The sequence below is a fragment of the Eptatretus burgeri genome, chromosome 14 (assembly GCF_056783735.1).
Source record: "Eptatretus burgeri isolate ZD-2024b chromosome 14, Ebu_testis_v1, whole genome shotgun sequence".
Taxonomy (NCBI): domain Eukaryota; kingdom Metazoa; phylum Chordata; class Myxini; order Myxiniformes; family Myxinidae; genus Eptatretus; species Eptatretus burgeri.
This window is the reverse complement of record NC_140974.1, coordinates 70,874,004-70,899,594: the sequence shown is the minus strand read 5'-3', so window position 1 is coordinate 70,899,594 and position 25,591 is coordinate 70,874,004. Positions and strand designations below refer to the sequence as shown.

Below are 25,591 nucleotides of genomic sequence, written 5' to 3'. Positions count from 1 at the left end.
TGGATAGGACACATGTGATAATACGGGGATACCTTAATCTTTACTCGACATGTGATAATACGGGGATACCTTAATCTTTACTCGACATGTGATAATACGGGGATACCTTAATCTTTACTCGACATGTGATAATACGGGGATACCTTAATCTTTACTCGACATGTGATAATACTGGGATACCTTTATCTTTACTCGAAATGTGATAATACGGGGATACCTTAATCGTTACTCGACATGTGATAACACTAGGATACCTTAATTTTTACTCGACAAGTGATAATACTGGGATACCTTAATCTTTACTCGACAAGTGATAATACTGGGATACCTAAATTTTGACTCGACATGTGATAATACGGGGATACCTTAATCTTTACTCGACATGTGATAATACTAGGATACATTAATCTTTACTCGACAAGTGATAATACTGGGATACCTTAATCTTTACTCGACATGTGATAATATGGGGATACCTTAATCTTTACTCCACATGTGATAATACGGGGATACCTTAATCTTTACTCGACATGTGATAATACGGGGATACCTTAATCTTTACTCGACATGTGATAAAACTGGGATACCTTAATCTTTACTCGACATGTGATAAAACTGGGATACCTTAATCTTTACTCGACATGTGATAATACGGGGATACCTTAATCTTTACTTGACATGTGATAATACTAGGATACCTTAATCTTAACTCGACAAGTGATAATACTAGGATACCTAAATTTTGACTCGACATATGATAATACGGGGATACCTTAATCTTTACTCATCAAGTGATAATACTGGGATACCTTAATCTTTACTCGACAAGTGATAATACTGGGATACCTAAATTTTGACTCGACATGTGATAATACGGGGATACCTTAATCTTAACTCGACAAGTGATAATACTGGGATACCTAAATTTTGACTCGACATGTGATAATACGGGGATACCTTAATCTTTACTCGACAAGTGATAACACTGGGATACCTAAATTTTGACTCGACATGTGATAATACGGGGATACCTTAATCTTTACTCGACAAGTGATAATACTGGGATACCTTAATCTTTACTCGACATGTGATAATACGGGGATACCTTAATCTTTACTTGACATGTGATAATACTGGGATACCTTAATCTTTACTTGACATGTGATAATACTGGGATACCTTAATCTTTACTCGACATGTCATAATACTGGGATACCTTAATCTTTACTCGACATGTGATAATACTGGGATACCTTAATCTTAACTCGACAAGTGATAATACTGGGATACCTAAATTTTGACTCGACATGTGATAACACGGGGATACCTTAATCTTTATTCGACAAGTGATAATACTGGGATACCTTAATCTTTACTCGACAAGTGATAATACTGGGATACCTAAATTTTGACTCGACATGTGATAATACTGGGATACCTAAATTTTGACTCGACATGTGATAATACGGGGATACCTTAATCTTTACTCGACAAGTGATAATACTGGGATACCTAAATTTTGACTCGACATGTGATAATACGGGGATACCTTAATCTTTACTTGACAAGTGATAATACTGGGATACCTTAATCTTTACTCGACATGTGATAATACGGGGATACCTTAATCTTTACTCGACATGTGATAATACGGGGATACCTTAATCTTTACTCGACATGTGATAATACTGGGATACCTTAATCTTTACTCGACATGTCATAATACTGGGATACCTTAATCTTTACTCGACATGTGATAATACTGGGATACCTTAATCTTAACTCGACAAGTGATAATACTGGGATACCTAAATTTTGACTCGACATGTGATAATACGGGGATACCTTAATCTTTATTCGACAAGTGATAATACTGGGATACCTAAATTTTGACTCGACATGTGATAATACGGGGATACCTTAATTTTTACTCGACATGTGATAATACTGGGATACCTTAATCTTTACTCGACAAGTGATAATACTAGGATACCTTAATTTTTACTTGACATGTGATAATACTGGGATACCTTAATCTTCACTCGGCAAGTGATAATACTGGGATACCTAAATTTTGACTCGACATGTGATAATACTGGGATACCTTTATCTTTACTCGACATGTGATAATACTGGGATACCTTTATCTTTACTCGAAATGTGATAATACGGGGATACCTTAATCGTTACTCGACATGTGATAATACTAGGATACCTTAATTTTTACTCGACATGTGATAATACAGGGATACCTTCATCTTTACTCGACAAGTGATAATACGGGGATACCTTAATCTTTGCTCGACATGTGATAATATGGGGATACCTTAATCTTTACTCGACATGTGATAATACTCGGCTACCTTCATTTTTACTTGACATGTGATAATACTGGGATACCTTAATCTTTACTCGACAAGTGATAACACTGGGATACCTAAATTTTGACTCGACATGTGATAATACGGGGATACCTTAATCTTTACTCAACATGTGATAATACTAGGATACCTTAATTTTTACTCAACATGTGATAATACTGGGATACCTAAATCTTGACTTGACATGTGATAACACAGGGATACCTTAATCTTTACACGACAAGTGATAATACTGGGTACCTTAATCTTGACTCCACAAGTGATAATGCTGGGATACCTTAATCTTGACTCGACATGTGATAATACTAGGATACCTTAATTTTTACTCGACATGTGATAATACTGGGATACCTAAATCTTGACTCGACATGTGATAACACAGGGATACCTTAATCTTTACACAACAAGTGATAATACTGGGATACCTTAATCTTGACTCCACAAGTGATAATGCTGGGATACCTTAATCTTTACTCGACATGTGATAATACTAGGATACCTTAATTTTTACTCGACATGTGATAATACTGGGATGCCTAAATCTTGACTCGACATGTGATAACACAGGGATACCTTAATCTTTACACGACAAGTGATAATACTGGGATACCTTAATCTTTACTCGACATGTGATAATACTGGGATACCTTAATATTGACTCCACAAGCGATAATACTGGGATACCTTAATCTTGACTCGACATGTGATAATACAGGGATACCTCAATTTTGACTCAACATGTAATAAGACGAGGATACCTTAATCTTGAGATGACGTGATAATACACAGATACCTTAATCTTGACTCGACATGTGATAATACAGGGATACCTCAATTTTGACTCAACATGTAATAAGACGAGGATACCGTAATCTTGAGATGACGTGATAATACACAGATACCTTAATCTTGACTCGACATGTGATAATACAGGGATACCTTAATCTTGACTCGACAAGTTATAATACAGGGATACCTTCATCTTTACTCGACAAGTGATAATACGGGGATACCTTAATCTTTGCTCGACATGTGATAATATGGGGATACCTTAATCTTTACTCGACATGTGATAATACTCGGCTACCTTCATTTTTACTTGACATGTGATAATACTGGGATACCTTAATCTTTACTCGACAAGTGATAACACTGGGATACCTAAATTTTGACTCGACATGTGATAATACGGGGATACCTTAATCTTTACTCAACATGTGATAATACTAGGATACCTTAATTTTTACTCAACATGTGATAATACTGGGATACCTAAATCTTGACTCGACATGTGATAACACAGGGATACCTTAATCTTTACACGACAAGTGATAATACTGGGTACCTTAATCTTGACTCCACAAGTGATAATGCTGGGATACCTTAATCTTGACTCGACATGTGATAATACTAGGATACCTTAATTTTTACTCGACATGTGATAATACTGGGATACCTAAATCTTGACTCGACATGTGATAACACAGGGATACCTTAATCTTTACACAACAAGTGATAATACTGGGATACCTTAATCTTGACTCCACAAGTGATAATGCTGGGATACCTTAATCTTTACTCGACATGTGATAATACTAGGATACCTTAATTTTTACTCGACATGTGATAATACTGGGATACCTAAATCTTGACTCGACATGTGATAACACAGGGATACCTTAATCTTTACACGACAAGTGATAATACTGGGATACCTTAATCTTTACTCGACATGTGATAATACTGGGATACCTTAATATTGACTCCACAAGCGATAATACTGGGATACCTTAATCTTGACTCGACATGTGATAATACAGGGATACCTCAATTTTGACTCAACATGTAATAAGACGAGGATACCTTAATCTTGAGATGACGTGATAATACACGGATACCTTAATCTTGACTCGACATGTAATAATACAGGGATACCTTAATATTGACTCCACAAGCGATAATACTGGGATACCTTAATCTTGACTCGACATGTGATAATACAGGGATACCTCAATTTTGACTCAACATGTAATAAGACGAGGATACCTTAATCTTGAGATGACGTGATAATACACGGATACCTTAATCTTGACTCGACATGTGATAATACAGGGATACCTCAATTTTGACTCAACATGTAATAAGACGAGGATACCTTAATCTTGAGATGACGTGATAATACACGGATACCTTAATCTTGACTCGACATGTGATAATACAGGGATACCTCAATTTTGACTCAACATGTAATAAGACGAGGATACCGTAATCTTGAGATGACGTGATAATACACAGATACCTTAATCTTGACTCGACATGTGATAATACAGGGATACCTTAATCTTTACTCGACAAGTGATAATACTGGGATACCTTAATTTTGACATGTGATAATATAGGGATACCTCAATCTTGACTCGACATGTAATAACACAGGGATACCTTAATATTATTCGCATACATTTATGAAAGTGGAGACTGCAACACTTGACCAACTTACTCGATCGATGTCAGCTTCGCTAACAAGTTGAAAACTGGTGATTATGAAAAGAAAGCAGTGATTTCCTTGTTCTAATTAAGGGGCAATAATTGGATTTTCTCCCTTCAGTGTGTTTGTGATGGTAATGTTCCATGTACACATCGTTTATAAGGATTTCATTTATTTGCTGAATGCGCTGCAGCCCAGATTGCTTCAACAGGCAATTATTGGAGCAATGGGCACCATCTTCAAGGTTTTCAGCAACCTTGAAATGGAGTCGATTTAAACAGCTCACTGTGGAGGACTGATAAAAGTATGGCCTGGCATGAACACATATCGCCACAAGTTAGCTTTTGAATAAGAAATCCCAATGTTTACTTTAATTTTGTCGATGGGACAACTGAGGGACATTGATGTATTATGTACATATTTGTGGAGGAATTTTTGAGTGGAGCGAATATTTAAACGGCAATATTTGCCTTTAATTGCTGTTTCTGAAATCCCCCAAGGACGTAGATGCACCTCAGATATCTGAAAGTGAATTTGTTTTAAATCACCCTTCCCATGAGGATATCTGCAATGTTTAAGAATCCATTGTGGCAGCCATGAAAGGAAATGCACTGTGTGTGAGGCACAGGCCACTTGTACTGTGTGAGGCACATGCCACTTGTACTGTGTGAGGCACATGCCACTTGTACTGTGTGAGGCACAGGCCACTTGTACTGTGTGAGGCACAGGCCACTTGTACTGTGTGAGGCACAGGCCACTTGTACTGTGTGTGAGGTACAGGCCACTTGTACTGTGTGAGGTACAGGCCACTTGTACTGTGTGTGAGGTACAGGCCACTTGTACTGTGTGAGGTACAGGCCACTTGTACTGTGTGAGGTACAGGCCACTTTTACTGTGTGTGAGGTACAGGCCACATGTACTGTGTGTGAGGCACAGGCCACTTGTACTGTGTGTGAGGCACAGGCCACTTGTACTGTGTGTGAGGCACAGGCCACTTGTACTGTGTGTGAGGCACAGGCCACTTGTACTGTGTGTGAGGAACAGGCCACTTGTACTGTGTGTGAGGCACAGGCCACTTGTACTGTGTGTGAGGCACAGGCCACTTGTACTGTGTGTGAGGCACAGGCCACTTGTACTGTGTGTGAGGCACAGGCCACTTGTACTGTGTGTGAGGCACAGGCCACTTGTACTGTGTGTGAGCAAAAGGCCACTTGTACTGTGTGTGAGCAAAAGACCACTTGTACTGTGTGTGAGCAAAAGGCCACTTGGACTGTGTGTGAGCAAAAGGCCACTTGTACTGTGTGTGAGCAAAAGGCCACTTGTACTGTGTGTGAGCAAAAGGCCACTTGTACTGTGTGAGCAAAAGGCCACTTGTACTGTGTATAAGGTACAGGCAACTTGTACTGTGTGCGAGCAAAAGGCCACTAGTACTGTGTGTGAGCAAAGGCCACTTGTACTGTGTGTAAGGTACAGGCAACTTGTACTCACTTCTACTCAGTTCCATCCATCCATTGGGACCATACTCTGTACAGAGCGTTAGTGCTGCCTAATCAGTCTCCTTGGCTATTGGTCACAATCCTGGACGGGTCACCACTCCGACACAGGATACCAGCATGCTGGCACTCATTTTACCGACCTCGGAAGGATGACAGGCTGAGTCAACCCCAGCTAGTATTAATTCAACATCTGAGTGGGATTTGAATTCAGGACCCAAGGATCCTAAGCCCACCACCAGAACCATTAAGCCAACACCAGGCATTCTTGTACTGTGTATAAGGTACAGGCAACTTGTACTCACTTCTACTCACACTTCTACCCCCGGTGTTCCTCTTCTTTTTTTTTTCCTCTCTCATGGGCAGAAGCAACTTCCCCCGTCTGTTCAGTCCAATTCTTCCCTCGAAGGTTTCAAGACAGCTGTTCACCACTACTTTGGGTCATCCCCCTTCCATGCTCGTCATATATTCTACCCCAAATGACCCCATTCCCAAACACTCCCCTTTTCCAGGTTATTGTGATTTTTTTTCCCCCTCTCCCTCATCTCTTTTCATTTATCACTTCGTCAGTTAGTTTGTTCCTTTTTGGTTTCATCCACACTTTCCCCTTCCTCTCCTTGTTGCGTTTCAGCTTTTTCACCCTAAATGCCCATCTACCCCACCCTTTGATCGCACTCTCACTTCTATTCTGTTGTTGGTGTTTCGCCCCTTTATATTTTGTTCCATTGCATTCTGGTCGAGCTCTTCCACAAGCTTCGATCAGGTGTCCAAAAAAAAGAAAAAAAAACTCTCCAGAAAAGCAACTCAAGAGTCACGGGGCCGACTCAGTGCCCCAAATGAACAAACGATTGATTAATGACCAGTGAAATATGACTACTCCAATATCAGACATGTGTTTTAACGGTAGACCATGGGTAGGCCTCGAGGTCAAATCCTCCACCGAATAATCCCCAATTTAGGAACAGATTGCCTTTGGGTTCATACCGTTCACCAAGACCAGAGAGTTGGTGTCAAAGCCACCCAATGCTCGCCTGTTTATACATTTATCGTTTTTAAAAGACTAGTCTAATAATACTTTTTTATAAAGCATTGCAGTGAAGTCTGATCCAAATAATTCTAAAGCAATATATGTATTTGTATATTGTAATCAGTAAAAAAATAGTGTGGTAGATAAAAACATGAGAAAGGAAAAAATGAAAACATGAACATGACAAAATCGTTTCACATCAAGGTGTTCAACTCATCATGATAATATTGAAATAAATATTGACTCATGCTAACCATTTAAAGATAAATCATAATCATCATCATCATCATATTAAAATGTTCCATATATATTGTTACAGCTGTGGAAATTCGCAAACCACCATTCAGGGCCCGTAGGTGAGATATCTCTAAGTACATGTGTAGTTAGCCCAAACCCGTTGTATTGAGGGAATAAATGTGATTCATCCGGGCTGCAACACTTTGATATAGCCGTTTTTCTGTTCTATCTTTATTTTGAACCAACCACGTCTCAACCGCCATCACACAACAACCACCACGCCAGCCATCGTCACCAACTCCAACCCTCAGACAACAACAACAATGCCAACAGCCACGACCTTTACCTTCACAACTCAATCCCACATCATCGCATCACCGCCATTCCCAAACGGCACCATAACCATCAAACCACCACCGAAAACCCTCCACCACCTTCACCTCTCTCCTTCTACGGCCATTCCCGCACCACCCGTGAACACTGAGCGTCGGGCTGTCTCGGGCCCGTTCGGCGATTGGTGCCGAACGCACCGAGCCGCGAGCGCAAATAGTGGCCTTTCCGAGGGAGAATTTGGATCAAGAACGCTACACGCCCACTTTTGCTCCGTCCAATTAGCAAGCGCGGAGTGGCTTGGCACCGCCTTCAGGTGCGTCTGTGTGAAATCGATATATGCAAATTCTAGGATCAGGGGAGATTCACGCCCCCTTTCCTCCGTCCAATTGGCGAGCGTGGCTCCGCCCCCCGAGGTCATCCTGATCCGGATATTTGCATATTAACTTCTCCTGCCGGCCTATAAAACGGCAAGCGCAAGGCGAATCAGGCAGAGAGAGTCGAGTCGGGTGGAGAGTCGAGTCAAGTCGGGTGGAGAGTCGAGTCGAGTCAAGTCGGGTGGAGAGTCGAGTCGAGTCAAGTCGGGGGCAGAGTGAGTCGAGTCATCGGTGTGGCAGAGAGTCGTCGAGTTGGGTGGAGAGTGAGTTGAGTCGGGTGGCGAAGTCATCGGTGTGGCAAAGAGTTTGGTTCTGGAGTCGGCTGAGAAGAGTTGCGGGAAGAGGCAAAGGAGCTCGGGTCCGAGGCGAGAAGGACGGCGGTCGGCGACGAGGCCGCGGTGTGGGATCGTCGCAGGACCCAAGCCAGCCAGCCATCTCCCTCCCCCAGGGCATCAACAATTCCTCCTTTCCCCCGCGCTGAGATAGTGCAAAAAGGGGGCCCCGTTCCCACCCCGCTCCAAACGTCGTGCCAACGAAACCCGCCAAGGAGCACGGAGTCGGGGCACAGCCACGCAGCCACATCTGCGGCTCATCCGCCAACGCGTCACGAGGACGCGGGTAGGGCCCCCCCGGTCTCGCGGGCCTGGCCGCTCCTTCAGGTCACGCACACATATTGGCCTACAGGCCCGTCTGCCCCCTTGTCTATGAGGGTGGCTTCTTTCCTTTGCTTTTGAGTAAATGTGTGTTGGCGCCGTCTGTAAAATAGAACTGTATAAGTGTTGCCGTGTGTGCGCGTAGTCGGTAGTAACTCTGCGTCGTTGTTGCTTTTGTTTTTGTTGCTATATGTGCATTTTGACTGTTTGGCTGTATATATGTGTTTTCCGTGTGCTGGGAAATAAATGTGCTTTGTGTGAACTGTGTTCCAGTTTCGCTTCATCTTTTCTTTATTGACCCTCCATCCTGCTTCACGTAAAGGGTTCGTAGTGGGCTTAATACGCCCGGTAATTAATCGGAACCGTCGAGGCCGATGATAACACCGCTCGGTTATCACTGAAGCATGGAACGGACCGCTTAAGCGGTTCGTGTCCAGAGTCGACCTGCGGCGAGGTACTATCGCACGGTTTACCATCCGCGTGGGTGCTTAGGTAGGTCGAGTTTGGCGAATAACCCTATCCTACGCGGGTGGCCGATTGGCACGATTGTGGTGAGGACGAAAGGCCCACCCTTGACTGGCTCCGGGCGATAGTTCCCGGAGGGTCATGACTGAATTGTTCGTCCGGTGGGCGACGCGGTCGCGATTCGAGTGATGCGGCCATCCGCACGCCGGCGGGCGCGAATTCGCAACAATATACAATAAATCATAAGCATCAGTTCCAGTTATTGAATACACCCCCCTCTTTTTCATCATCAAAAGTTCCACAGTTTATGCATCATCATCCCAGTTATAAAATGCATCACAACTTAATTACTATGACATTGTGACACTATGACAAAAAAATTGAAAATAATTTGTTAATTTCAACTTCACTACACCAATAGTATACCCCAAAGGAACCTCCATGCCAAATATCAGCATCCTAGTACACATATTAAATGAATGGCAAGCTTCTACATAACTTGCACCAAAAACTTTAAAGTTTTCACGCTCACGCCGGGGGTATCGCTATAACCCTCTGTTCTTCAAACAGGCGAGCTAAAAACTGAACAGATCTTTACTTTGGTTTACGATGTACAGAAACGCCAATGAGAATGTCATCTTCAGCCGATACATCTATCTGATAAGATGTGTGCCAAGCGATGTACCCAAGATAAACTGTTATATATATATATAAATATATATATATATATATATATATATATATATATATATATATATATATATATATAAATATATATATAGCATGGTAGTGGGGTTCACTCAAATGCACTTATTATTTTACTCATTGATTTTTTTCATTTATTTATTTTCATTTATTTATATTTTCATTGACTGCTACTTTCTGATGGTTCTGTGACCCCCCCCCCCGGGGTGTATCAGCCTCATGTGAGTCAGCATGCAAAATTTCAGCTTTTTATGTCACCTGGAAGGCACTGAACATTAATATCAGTCAGTGAGTCAGTGAGTCAGACAGCCATGGTTAAAATGAGCTCTTTATATTGGCTTTCCAAAGAATATTTTATCCCTGTGTCGTAAGAGGCGACCAGGGTTGCGTCAGGAAGGGCATCCGGCGTAAAACATGTGCCAAATCACAATGCGGATCATACGGATGATCCGCTGTGGCGACCCCTAACGGGAGCAGCCGAAAGAAGAAGAAGAAGATATTGGCTTTCCAAAGAATATTTGCTAAATAATTCCACATACTATAAATTGAAAAAGTAGGTAAAAATCATTGACGTGTCAGACCTTTATGGGTATATCGTTCATATAATGTTTTGAACAGGTTGACAGGATGGCCTAGAGGTATGCACACTAGCTTCTAAGGTGTCTCACCTGGGTTTGAATCCTGACTCGGCTATCTTCTGTCATCCCGGTGTTTCACCTGCAGGGTGATTCATCAATGTGTGTGCCGTCCCTTGGATGGGCGTTAAACCGGACGTCACATCTGCCGACATTGGTTGGTGCACATTAAGGATCCCACGGTGTCCTTTGTGAAGCGTATATGAGCTATCACCGGCAACATGGCCAAATTCCAAATTCCTGCCCTCACCAGCAGAGGGCATTGCATCAGCAGCACAACCATGCCCTCAGCAAATGATGTTACTGTGCAGCCTTATGCTGCATACAAAAGGAGATGTAGAAGAATGTTTTGAACTACAGTACCTTTTTGGCCAGTTGTATTGTTCTTTGAAAGCCACTAAGGCACAGGAATTGAACAAAATCGTTTGGCTTTTGCACATGCCTGCACATCACCATTGTACAGATGCTTACCTGGGCCAGTGACAATGACCAAGTCTAAAATAACAAAACAAAGTCTGGGCTGGTCTTGTGAGATGAGTGGTACATTTATTGATTCCTTCAAAGCTCCCTACCACCGAACAAGCTAAAGTGAGGAGTCATGAGATACTCAACACCTTTATGGATGGAAGCATCCAGAGCAACATTATAGAAGATGGACTATATTAAGGACATAATTCCCACTCTGGTTGACTCGTCAGCAACTGACAACATCCACTCCTGTCTCGTCAATGGTCTATGGTTGCATTGACTCTGACTCTACAGATTGCACTGTAGTTACACACCCACTCCAGCAACTACTGAAGAGCTCTCAGCCACCGATGAAGCTCAGTTGAGAAGTCTGATGAAATGTACAACACCTTCCTGGATGGAAACACCTGAAATAGCATTCAAAAAGACAGACTCTATAAAGTGCAGAAATACTTGTGATTGACTCACCAGCAACTGATATCAACGTCCACTCCGGTCTCATTGATGTCCTGTTGTTGCATTGTGGACTCTTATACAGATTGCACTGCAATAACCCACCGACTCCAGCAACATTAATTAGTATCACAACTCGGTTTAAAAAAAGAGTGGCAGCACCTCAAGAAATTTATCAATACCAAGTCAAAGACATGGACTTTTATTTATGCAACTTCATTGTCGGAATAGGGTGAAGACGTGGAAAGGTGTGAAAAAGTAAAACGTTTGCAATAGGATTGTAACATTTTCGAAAACCCACTACTTGTTGAGTTGTGATGGTAATAAGTTTGGTGGAGAAAAGCTCTTGTTCAGAGAAAGCAGTCCAAAAGCAAAAGAAGAATTATCTTGAATTAAAAAGTACAGTTGGTTGTTGTTTTTTCACTGCAATGATTTCACTCTATAGTGTTGTAGTATGGACTTTTTGTACAATTCAAAGGGAAAGATCAAGTGAGGCATCAGCTGTGCAGCAAAGACATAAATGGATTCACTAATGAATCCAGTGAACTTGTGGTATCATTACTGTGACATGACTCTGCTGCTGATGCACTATGTGGTATCCAAGTAGATTAATGCAGGGATTTTTGGCAGGGTACCAGTTCACAAGGACCTACTCTTTCACTCTTTCATAAAGTTACCGAGGGGTCTTTAACATCTACCAATCCATCAGCCGACATTAGCCATCCCACAGTTTGGACAGTACACTTGGCGTCCCCTCTGAGGGATGACATACTCCTCGATGATTAGAGTTCCAAGGCAGATTCGAAATCAAACACAAAATGGGAAGTTTGAAGATGAATGCGCTCCCTCTGAGCTATCCTGTACAAGACGTATTAAATGAGCATAAATGATCGGCAGTCTTTCCATTGAATGTTGCGATGTCAAAGCATCGCATCACGTAAGATGGATTGACATCCTCAATTCTGTAAACTAAACACCATGCACATAAAGGTCACGGTATACTGATGTGAATGTGCACTAATTTATTACTCTGCACCTTCAATTTGCGACTTTCTAATGAAATAGCAAGAGGAAGAAGTGGAAGAAAGATGGACTGTCGAGGAGGGTGAAAAGAGGGCACAATTAAAGCAGGCCATGAAGGATGTTCTATTATCTAAGGCATACAGCTCCTGCGTCTTGCTGCATATCTTCAGGCTGCATACTACAGCCATTATCTCAGAGAAGCATTGTTAATAATTTTCACTGGGAAAGCATTGTTAAAAAAAAAGTGTGTGTGTGTGTGTGTGTGTGTGTGTGTGTGTGTGTGTGTGTGTGTGTGTGTGTGTGTGTGTGTGTGTGTGTGTGTGTGTGTGTGTGTGTGTGTGTGTGATATTGGGAGATTGGGACCACACTCTGTACAGAGCGTTGGTGCTGCCTAAGCAGTCTCCTTGGCTATTGGGTACAATCCTGGACAGGTCGCCACTCTGACACAGGATACCAGCATGCTGGCACTCATTTTGCCGACCTCAGAAGGATGACAGGCCGATTTAACCCTACCTGGTATTAATTCAACAGCTGAGCGTAATTTGAACTCAGGACCCTAGGATCCAAAGCCCGCCACCCTAACCATTAAGCCAACACCAGGCACATACATATATATATATATATATATATATATATATATATATATATATATATATATATATATATATATATATATATATATATATATATATATATATATATATATATATATATACGTGCTTTCCATGTGCCAGGAAATAAAATGCTTGCTTGTTGAACTGTGCCCGTTTCACTTTGTCTTTTCTCTATTGACTCTCCATCCTGCTTCACGTAAAAGGTTTGTAGTGGGTGCAACATCCCGGTAATTAATCTGAACCGTCTAGGTCGACGATAACACCGCTCGGTTATCCCGATAGTACGGAACGGGCCGCCCAAGCGGCTCGTGTCCGGAGTCGACCTGTGGCGAGGTTCGATCGCCCGGTTTACCATCCGCGTGGGTACTTAGGTAGGTCGAGTTTGGCGAACAACCCAATCCTACGCGGGTGGCCGATTGGCACGATTGTGGTGAGGTCGAAAGGCCCACCCGTGACTAGCTCCCGGCGTTGGTCCGAGAGAGTCACGATAGAATTGTCCGTCTGGTGAGCAACGTGCCGCGATTCGAGTTACGTGGCCATCCGCACGCCGGCAGGCGCGAATTCGCAACATACAAAAGTTTGGAGCGGAGGAGCGTCAGGGATGTGTACTTGCCCCCACACTTTTCAGCACTTGTATGGACTGGATTTTTGGGAGGATGTCGGAGAGATCAAGTTGCGGTGCATCGTTTGGCAATGTCAAGATCTCGGACCTTGATTTTGCAGATGATGCAGTCATCTTTGCGGAGACTTTAGACATCCTCTTGGGGGCCCTCGAGGTGCTGAATGAGGAGTCGGAGCCGTTGGGATTACGGATTTCTTGGGTCAAAACAAAGATCCAGGCTTTCGGTGACATCTTGGATGCTGCTGTCCTGTCTGTGTCTGTTTGTGGTGAGGATGTTGAGGTCGTGGATAGATTCACTTAGCTTGGCAGTGATATTCATGTCTCCGCAGGTTGTGAGCCGGAGGTCAATAGACGTCTGGGTCGGGCCTGGGGAGTCATGGATTCACTGGATCATGGGGTGTGGCGCTGCCGGTACCTGTGCGGGAGGACGAAAGTCCGAGTCTTCAGGTCCTTGGTACTTCCAGTCTTGCTCTATGGGTGCGATATGTATGGAACATTGTAGAATAATAGTGAAGATACCAAAACCATGAAATAACACAAATGGAATTATGTAGTAACCAAAAAAAGTGTTAAACAAATCAAAACATTATATATTTTCAATTCTTCAAAGTATTTGATTCTTCCCTTTTCCTTGATGACAGCTTTGCATACTCTTGGCATTCTCTCAACCAACTTCATGATAGTCACCTGGAATGCTTTTCCAACAGTGTTGAAGGAGTTCCCACATATGCTGAGCATTTTTTGGCTGCCTTTCCTTCATTCCACGGTCTAACTCATCCCAAACCATCTCAGTTTGGTTTAGGTCGGGAGATTGTGGAGGCCAAATCATCTGATGCAGCACTCCATCACTCCTTCTTTGTCAAATAGCCCTAACACAGCCTGAAGGTGTGTTTTGGGTCATTGTCCTGTTGAAAAATAAATGATGGTCCCAGTAAGTGCAAACCAGATGGGATGGTGGATCGCTGCAGAATGCTATGGTAGCCATGCTGGTTAAGTGTGCCTTGAATTCTAAATAAATCGCCAACAGCGTCATCAGCAAAGTACCCCCCACACCATCACACCTCCTCCTCCATGCTTCATGGTGGGAACCACACATGCATTGATCATCCTTTCACCTTCTCTGCATCCCACAAAGACACAGCGGTTGGAACAAAAAATCTCAAATTTGGACTCATCAGACCAAAGGACAGATTTCCACCGGTCTAATGTGCATTGCTCGTGTTTCTTGGCCCAAACAAGTCTCTTATTATTGGTCTGCTTCGGTAGTGGTTTCTTTGCAGCAATTTGACCATGAAGGCCTGATTCACGCAGTCTCCTCTGAACAGTTGATGTTTAGACGTGTCTGTTACTTGAACTCTGTTAAACATTTACTTGGGCTGCATTTACTTTATGATTTCTGAGGCTGGTAACTCTAATAAATTTATACTCTGCAGTCGAGGTAACTCTGTGTCGTCCTTTCCTGTGGTGGTCCTCATGAGAGCCAGTTTCATCGTCGCGCTTGATGGTTTTTGCAACTGCACTGAAAGAAACTTTCAAAGTTCTTGAAATTTTCCAGATTGACTGAACCTCATGTCTTCAAGTTATGATGGACTGTCGTTTCTCTTGTTGAGTTGTTCTTGCCAAAATGTGGAGTACTGGAGTACAGAAAAAATTATGGTCTTTTACGAAAGAGGGCTTTTTACTGTGTCCCAACCCTACCTTGTCACAACACAACTGATTGGCTCAAACACATTAAGAAGGAAATAAATTCCACAAATTAACTTTTAACAAGGCACACCTGTTCATAGAAAAGCATTCCAGGTGATTACCTCATGAAGTTGGTTGAGAGAATGCCAAGAGTGTGCAAAGCTGTCATCAAGAAAAAGGGTGGCGACTTTGAAGAATCTAAAATATATTTTGATTTGTTTAACACTTTTTTGGTTACTAGATAATTCCATGTGTGTTATTTCATAGTATTGATGTCTTCTGTATTATTCTACAGTGTAGAAAATAGTACAAATATAGAAAAACCCTTGAATGAGTCGGTGTGTCCAAACTTTTGACATTTTACTATATATATATATATATATATATATATATATATATATATATATATATATATATATATATATATATATATATATATACATACATATACACGAGCGATACCCGTGCAAATACACGGGATAGCAGTACAACATAGCTGGTAGCAAACGACAGACCGTACACGGGGAATGACAAAAATACGCATTGTGCAAAATACGCATTGGAACGCCAAGACTTCCCAAACATTGTCGGCATGTCCGCTAAGTGCCACAGCAATTTCATAGGGATCGTGTGACGGCGAGCTGAGTTTTTAGTGTGCAAGCTTCGTAATATATATATATATATATATATATATATATATATATATATATATATATATATATATATATATATTATACATCAGACGGACCTCCAGACTGTTATGCGAGCTTCGCTGCAGTGTCACTGGGCCGAGGCCTCTGGGTTGGAGGTGACGCTTTGGTGTAGGACTATGTCCAATGGAGATCGGGGGAGTGCTCGTCACACCACATATTTTGATATGTGTGTGTATATAACATAATATATGTATATATATATATATATATATATATATATATATATATATATATATATATATGCACTGATCGACCATACTATGTTACAGAGTGTCAATGCTGCCGAAGCAGTTTCTTAGCAATGGTCACACTGGGTGGTTTACCTCCTTTACCTTGCAGTGGTTTGGACAGAAATTTGTTATTTATTCAAGGTGTTGGCGAGAGCTTGCCTAATCTTCATTAAGGACACCGTGAAATCTTTAATATCCACCAACTAATTCCAGCAAAAGGGACACCCATTTAATGTCCATGCAAGGGGACAGCACACACATTGATGAATCACCCTAGCTGTGAAACACCGGGATGACGGTATATCGGCGTGTTGGGATTCGACCATTGGCTTGAGCCAAGCTCTGTCCACAGTCTCCTCAGTTAGACCACCCTCTTGGCTCTTGATCTGCCATGCCTCCAGTATCAATCTGTATAATTTGTCTAGGGTTCTGATATCTCGGGTTCTGATGTCTGGAGTTGCTGTGTCATATACCATGGGGGTGGCTTTCATACTCAGGTTCCCTCACTTTCCTCTTCTTTGAAATCTATGGCTGTACAAATTACAAGTAAGAGCAAACCTGTCAAGCATAAAGCACCCACTGAGCATGACAAGATAGGGATTAGAATTGCTCGTCTGAATGTTGGTACAATGCGTGGTAGAGCTGGTGAGATAGCGGAAACTTTGAGCCACAGAAGAGTGGAGGTATGCTGTGTGCAAGAAACAAGGTGGAGGGGAGATACTGCAAGAATGGTCACAGGTAGAAATGATAGGTACAAATTATTTTGGATAGGTTGTGACTGAAACTGGTGGTGTTGGCATTATGGTGGCTGTGAAGTGGGTGGAGAGTGTGTTGGGCGTTATGAGAGTAAATGCAAGAGTTATAGTCCTAATGCTGTTTAATAAGCGCATCTTAACAGTGGTATCAACATACGCCCTACAGATAGGATTATGTGAGGAGGAGAAGGATGAGTTTTGGGACACACTTGTGCATGTTGTTTCATGGATTAGTGAGAGAGAAGTTGTTGTGATTGGAGGGAATTTGAATGGACATGTTGGCGAGTTGGCAGAAGGATATGAGGGTGTGCATGGTGGGTCAGGTTTCGGAGTTAGAAACACTGAAGGTGTAAGAATACATGAATTTGGGGATGCTCAACATATGGTCGTCTGCAACACAATGTTTAAGAAGAGCCTGAGCCGACTGATCACTTATGAGTCAGGAGGTATAAAGAGCCAGATAGATTACTTTCTAATTAGGAGATTAGATAGCAAGTTGCTTAAGGATGTGAAAACAATAGGTGGAGAAGAATGTCTTACATCATAGGCTGCTCGTGTGTGATGTAAAAATAAGTTGGAGTAGGGAAAAGAGGAAACCTTTTGTCCTCAGGAGAAGAGTATGGAAACTAAGAGATCAGAATGTTAAGGAACATTTCTACAGGGAACTTCTGGAAATTAATCTTGGAAACTCTATGGTAGAAGAGGATGTAGAGAGTTATTGGGATTCGTTAAATGATGGGCTGTTGCGAGCTCCTGATAAGATCTGTGGCTGGTTAAAGTGCCCAGATAGACATGAGTCTACATGGTGGTGGAATAATGAGGTGGATGGGGCGATTCAAAAAAAAAATAACGAAAATTGTTTATGATTTGGAAAAGGGGAGGGGATAAGAAGGAATACTTAGTGGCTAAATGTAAGGCAAGAAGGGAAGTTTACAAGGCTAAAAATGAGTACATGATTCACTTTCAGATGTGATAAATAATGCAGATAGTGGAGGGGAGATATTTAGGATAGCAAAGCAAATGCTCGGTCAAAATAAGGATCTCAAAGGAGAACAGTGTGTGAAGGATGACATGGAAAATGTACTGGTTGACCACGGGGAGATTAGAAATGCTTGGAGGAGTTACTATGAGCACCTGATAAATGAGTTCACTTGGAACAGCGATATTCTGGAGGCAGTAGAGCCGGTGTCTGGCCCACCACCTGAGATAAACAATGAATGGGTGAAGAGAGCCATCAATTAAATGAAGAGCGGTAAAGAGAGCTAATTGGTTATTCCCTCCATTCACAAGCGAGAGATGTGGGAGGGTCTTTGTTTTTCATTTATATGTTGACTACTTTTGACATTTGCATGTGGTACATGCTTGGGAGCCTTGTTTGTATGCATTTCTGTCTGTGCTGTCACTGATGGTTCGCCAACAAGCGATGAAACCGGTCCGGCAGGCTGAGGGTGTGCGTAGCATTGGGATTCTTGTGTGTGTACTATTTGTGAATGTCTTTACAGCTGTGTTTAATTAATACCAGGTGGGGTTAACTCGGCCTGTCATCCTTTTGAGGTCGGCAAAATGAGTGCCAGCATGCTGGTATCCTGTGTCAGAGTGGCGACAAGTCCAGGATTGTGCCCAAGGGCCAAGGAGACTGCTTAGGCAGCACCAACGCTCTGCACAGAGTATGGTCCCAATCTCCTCCTTTACAGCTGTGGAGGAACTCTGGGAAGGGTTTGAAACAGCAAGGGGCTAACCTTGGTTTGCCTTTCATGGTTGCTTTATGCAGCTTCTTCAATGAGAAGAGCATGGGAGAGTTGCTTTATTGATATAATCCTAGCCACCTGGGTTTAATTGATGAAGTGAGAGCTAATTGGTTATTCCCTCCATTCTCAGAGAAGATTTTTGAAGGTTTTTAAAATATATATATATATATATATATATATATATATATATATATATATATATATATATAGCTGTTGAATCACATGACTGATGACGTCAAAATTTTTTTTTCTGTGGATCAATTTATCCCGAGATGACCCTCAAAATTGTTCATACTCATTGGATATAGCATTCTACAAATGCATCATGATGTCATAACGAAGGCACCTATGACGTCATTTAAAAAAATCACACTATTCCCCATGAGGAGTACTTGCCATGTGCCAAATTTCAATTTTTTCCTTGGTGGCGGTTTCAGAGATACAGAGGTTCAAAGTTTTACCGTTTTTCCAACATGGCTGCCACACCATGTAATTTATGACATCATAATTATTCCTGCGTTTTCGAAGAAAAGCGGGAATATTGTGATTGTCTCCGCCGTCCGTCTGTACGTCTGTCTTTACCCTGTAACTACTCCTACACCGTTTGAAATGGGAACTTGAAACTTTGGGACATAGTAGATATATGTATGGGGAAGTGCACAACGCTTTCAGATTTTTGATATGACCCCTCGGGGCCGGGCCAGAGGGGTTGGGTCATGGGGGTCGATTAAAAAAAAATTGTCTTATAGCTTTTTAAATCAAATATATTCATGAGTTATACATTTAACAACATATTTTTTTTAAACACATGATGATCAGAGGGTGCTTGGGGGGTAGGGGGTGCTTAGCGGATAGGGGGTCAAAATAGCTCCTCCTACACCGTTTGAGATAGGAACTTTCCGGGCCAGAGGGGGTGGGGTCATGGGGGCTGATTTTTTTAAAGTGTATTTACCATTGTACATGGTAAATTATTTTATAAAGAACTTACTTATGTGGCCCCCATGAGTGACAAAGAGTCACAGGTTTTACTGTATTTATCTAATTGATTATGAATAATTATAATTAATATTATACACAGTTCATTCCTATGATTAAATTGATGCACAGTTCTATATTGCTGGACAGTGTTAAATTAATGTTTCATGAAATGTTGACATGCTTGCAATGACTTCTGATTTAGTAAACATAGTAAGTCTTTGGTCATAAGCCTGGTGTTGGCGCAGTGGTTAGGGCAGTGGCTTGGGATCCAAAAGGTCCTGAGTTCAAGCCCCGTTGGACCACTGAATTAATACACCAGGGGGTTGACTCAGCCTGTCATCCTTCCGAGGTCGGCGAAATGAGTACCAGTGTACTGGGCCGGTGTATACCCCGGTTAAAATAGGTGTGCCATATCCCTGTGTCGTAAGAGGTGACCAGGGTTGCGTCAGGAAGGGCATCCGGCGTAAAACATGTGCCAAATCACTATGCGGATCATACGGATGATCCGCTGTGGCGACCCCTAACGGGAGCAGCCAAAAGAAGAAGAAGAAGTAAGTCTTTGGTCATAAAGCACATCGAATAGAAAAGAATAGTCAATCCATTTTGCAAGATAAAATTTCACCTAGCGTTAATGGGACAAAGCAGTGCGTGCGGGAATATGCGATGGTGTGCCATCGACAACGTAGTTCTAGTTATCATTACAACATTCTACGTGAGTCGTTGCTCCTCATGGTGAAAATTGTCTCAATCCGACAAGGGGTTGTGGAGAAAAACACGAAAGTTCTGTGCGGACAAACAAACAAACAAAGACAGACAAACAAACAAATGGACCCAAATGCAATACCCTCTCCGCTGGTGAGGGTAACTATAATGGCACATGGTAGAGCACATCCCTCCACCAGGCTAACAGTTTACGTTTTGCATCCCACTGATAGGCCAGATCTGGATCAGGATCTGAACCAAATAACCAAAATATAATCGGCTTGTTCTTGTCACCTACAAACATCATCCAACAAGTTTTGTCATAATCCACAACGTTTTGATACATCATACGATACAGCATATCGTTTTTATACCCCATCTCTCAATGGTGAAGAATTGTTATATTATTATATATATTATATATTATTATTATTGTTATATTATAATTGTTATATTATTATAATTGTTATATTATTATTATATAAGAACGCTTATAAAAAATTCAAAAATTCTCGTATCAGGATCCGGTTCTTCACCAAATTCAAATACATGTCTTCCTTTTCATACAACCAACCTGTCCAGCAAGTTTCGTCCAAATCCATCTGCAACTTTTCAAGATATCCTGCTCACAGACAAACAAACAAACGGGGGTGAAAACATAACATCTGCCTACCTTCTCTGATGGAGGTAATGATTATTAAGATCCAGAAACAAAAACCCAACTCTTGGGAAGACATTCATAAATTAAAATGGCGAAATTTCAATCGTAGTAATTCATCGATCCGTCGGCTCATCAGTGAAGGTGCATAAATTTGGATCGGTACATGCACTTGTACCAATCGCCTGCAGATGGCAACATCATGCTGTATTTGAATTTTCATTCACTTCGTAACACATTGAATACTGGAGGAAAAAAACTCGATAAATAACGTTAAAAAGTTTTCAGACAAAAAATTAAATTGACGAAATTCACCACTCCACTCCCTACTTCGATATATCTATATATATATATATATATATATATATATATATATATATATATAGATATATATATATATATATATATATATATATATATATATATATATATATATATATATAGATATATATATATATATATATATATATATAGATATATATTTATAAATAATTATCCCTGTGTCGAAAGAGGCGACCAGGGTTGCATCAGGAAGGGCATCCGGCGTAAAACATGTGCCAAATCACTATGCGGATCATACGGATGATCCGCTGTGGCGACCCCGAACGGGAGCAGCCGAAAGAAGAAGAAGAAGAAGAAGAAGATATATTTATAAATAAATATGTATGTAGATACACACACAGTGCCTGTGGAAAGTCTACGCCCATTTCAAATTTTTCACCTTTTGTTGCCTTGTACCCTGGAATTAAATTACATTCAATGAGACTTTTCCCACCTTTATTTACACATCGTAACCCACAACTTCCAAGTGAAAAACAAATTATACAAATTTCAGACAAGTTTATTAAAAATACAAAACTAGAATATCTTAATAAGGATAAGTCTCCACCCTAGAATCTAGAAGAATAAGATAAGGGGTGGATTAAGTGTCCACCACCTTGAGTTAAAACTTGGTGGAAGCACCCTTGACAGCAATTACAGCTATGAGTGTTGGGATACAGTAGGTTGCTACCAACTTTGCACACCTTGCTTGAGCAATATTTGCCCATTTTTCTGCACAAAATTGTTCAAGCTCAGTCAAGTTACACGGGGAGTGTTGATGGATAGCAATCTTCAAGTCAGGCCAAAGCTTTTCGATTGGATTTAGGTCAGGGCTCTAACTGGGCCACTCAAGGATGTTTATCTTTTTGTTCCTTAGCCACTTTGCCTGTGTGCTTCAGGTCATTGTTATGCTGAAAGGTGAACTCTTTTTTTATTGTACACATTGTTGAGGCTCGTAAGAGAGATAACATACAACACACACCAAAGGTGGGGGGGAGGTAGGAGACAAGATGAGTGGGAGAGGAGATGGAAGGACAAAATAGTGGGGAACAGAGACATTCGGAGATCTGTGGAAGGGAGGGGGATGGGGCGGGGAACACGGGGTATACAAAGGGGAGTGGGTGGGGGTGGGGAGGACACCACAGGGACTTTCAGGACCTCACATGACAGGGAACTTTCTGGAAGGAAGGTAGGGAATTTGAGATTTGAGGGAGGTGGGTTTGGGGTGGATTAACAGGGGAAGAAAAGATCGAGGTTTTGGATGGGGGAAGATAAGAGGTGGTGGTGAACAGCTGTTCAGAAGAACTGGATGGAATCATGGGATTGAAGAGAGGGTGGGAGTTTCTTGCGAAGGCGGGAAAGAAGAGGAATGAAAGAGTAAAGGTGAGTAGTCATTCGTGATTTTGGTAGTTTCACCAGAAGGGGGTTGCTGGCTGATCTTGAGAGCCCTGCGGAAATATGGTTGGGGTGGGGGGGGGATATCACAGACAAAGCAGGGGGGCGATTCCAGAGAGGAGACGGTAGAAGACAGAAAGACCACCAACCTGCCTGTGGTGAGAGAGTGAGACGCCCAAAGTCTTAGCCTCACCATGGGAGATACCAATGATCCTAAATGCCTTGGTTTCCACAGCGTGAAGCCGAGAAAGGTGAGAGTCAGGAGCACCAGCCCAGAGGGGAGAGCAGTACTCCATCAGGCTGCAGACAAAAGCTTTGTTTGTGGTCAGGAGCTCAGGTGGGCCGAGGAAGGACTTTGCATGACGGAGGATTCCCAGTCAGCGACTGGCTTTGGAGGCGAAGTTGGAAATGTGGCTTTCTCAGGAAAGATTATATTGTGAGACCCAGAATCTTGAGTGAAAGGACTTCTTCAAGAGGATTGTTGAGAAAGTAGATGGGGGGGGGGGGGAGGTCCAAATGGTCCTTTCAGAGAGACATCGTGAGAGTGTGAGATTTGTCAGGATTGAAAGACATGTTCCAAGTGTTGGATCAGTTTGTGATTTTATCCAGATCTACAGAGAGTGAAGAAGCTGCTGCCTGACGGTCTGAGGGATGACAGATGGTACGGCAGAGGGTGGAGTCATCAGCAAAGAGATAAAGAGGATTTTCCATCGAGTCAGAGAGATCGTTGATGAAAACCAGAAAAAGAACAGGGCTCAGAACTCTGCTTTGAGGAACTCCAGCCTGGACAGGAAGAGGGGATGAAAGAACTCCATTTAGGGCCACACGTTGACTGCAACAGGCGAGGAAGTCTGTAAGCCATGAGTGGAGATGGCCTTGGATACCATAGGAAGAGAGTTTGGTGAGCAGGGCAGGATGCCGGACGATGTCAAAAGCATGCAAAATGTCTGGGGATATGGCTCTGATTTCATGTCCGGCATTAAGGATCTCCATCCATTGTTGGGAGAGCAGAAGCAGCATATCCAGGGTCACGTGACCTGGTCTGAAACCAAATGGATGATCGGAAATCAAGCCATTGGAGAAGAGGAATAATTTAATGTCATAAGTGATGATGGATGGTTTGCCGGAGGACCTGGGTTCGATTCCCGGTCTGGGCCTGTAATTTTCCACATATATTTATGATGGTTCTATTCTGTTCATTTCTCATTGTAGCCTGGTGTTGGCTTAGTGATTAGGGAGGCGGTTTGGGATCCTAGGGTCCTGAGTTCAAGCCCTGTTGGCCGCTCAATTAATACATCAGGGGGTTGACTCAGCCTGTCATCCTTCCGAGGTCGGCGAAATGAGTACCAGTGTGTACTGGTAGAGGGCCGCTGCATCAGCGACACAATCGTGCTTACAAGAAATGATAGCTACCCCGGCAGCGAAGCTGCCATATGCAAGAATAAGAAGATTTCTTATTGTACTACTACGCCCCCTCTGGTTTTTAACAGTACACATTGATATGTCCCCCCACAGGGGGGAAGACCCTCTTGCGAGTAAGTCCTAGCTGCTCTGATGGTTGGCAGTGAGTGCCCTGGAAGCAATGGGGGAAAAAAAAGAGTGGCACTTATGTATGTGAAAGAATTGCGTTGCTCAACCAATGGGTTGCCCAGATGGCAGAGCACTGGTCTGGTGTGGTTTGCCAGAGGACCTGGGTTCAATTTCTGGTCTGGGCCTGTAATTTTCCACTTATATTGTGGATGGTTCTTTCATGTTCATTTCTCATTATATATATATATACACACACACACATACATTTTCAGCATTCTTTCATATTCACACTACTACTGTGTATGTTTATGGTATCTCCAATGTTGTCAAAAGTAATTGCCCTGTGGTGTCAGGAAGATGAAAACAAAGCCAAGAAATATGCCTTTTAGTTGTATGTGCAACACTGGAGGTCATGCTGGGAAACCATATTGCACAAACATAGCACATCTATTCAAACCAAAGGCGAACTTCCAACTGGAGAGTCATATTCAGTTTGGTGGGGCCAAACGCAGCCACGTCATACTCTCTAAGTCTCACGTTAGGAAGTTCCGATCTCAGATCTTCACAACACAACAGCTGTCTTTCAGCACAGATTGGCATGGCAGCTGCCCTCAATCAGAGCAGACACGATGCATCCTTCCACAATGACTATTGACATTTGTGTGCAGAGACAGATGACCAAGCCAGTTCGTGGTGCCTTGGTAAAACACAGCAAGCACAGAAGACCCTTCATAAGTTTCACAGGTGTCTAGCTTAGGCACGATGTTTGAGAACCCCCAGGAAGATTCCTTTCCCACAACTCACTTTAAACCACTTCCTTCATCTTAGCAGAGCAATGATACCAAATATCTAGAGAGCTCATTGAACATCTTACCCAATGTAGGAAAAAGAAAAAGGACATGGG

The 25,591-nt window shown here is 42.2% G+C and overlaps 2 long non-coding RNA genes across 2 annotated transcripts in view; one reads left to right on the top strand and one right to left on the bottom strand.

Moving 5' to 3' along the window:
* Positions 1–25,591, bottom strand: part of LOC147013566 (uncharacterized) — a 96,891-nt gene that overhangs the window by 24,843 nt on the left and 46,457 nt on the right. The window lies entirely within an intron of this gene.
* LOC147013567 (uncharacterized) overlaps positions 1–25,591 on the top strand; it is a 51,207-nt gene that overhangs the window by 15,865 nt on the left and 9,751 nt on the right. The gene's annotated exons all lie outside the window — the stretch shown is intronic.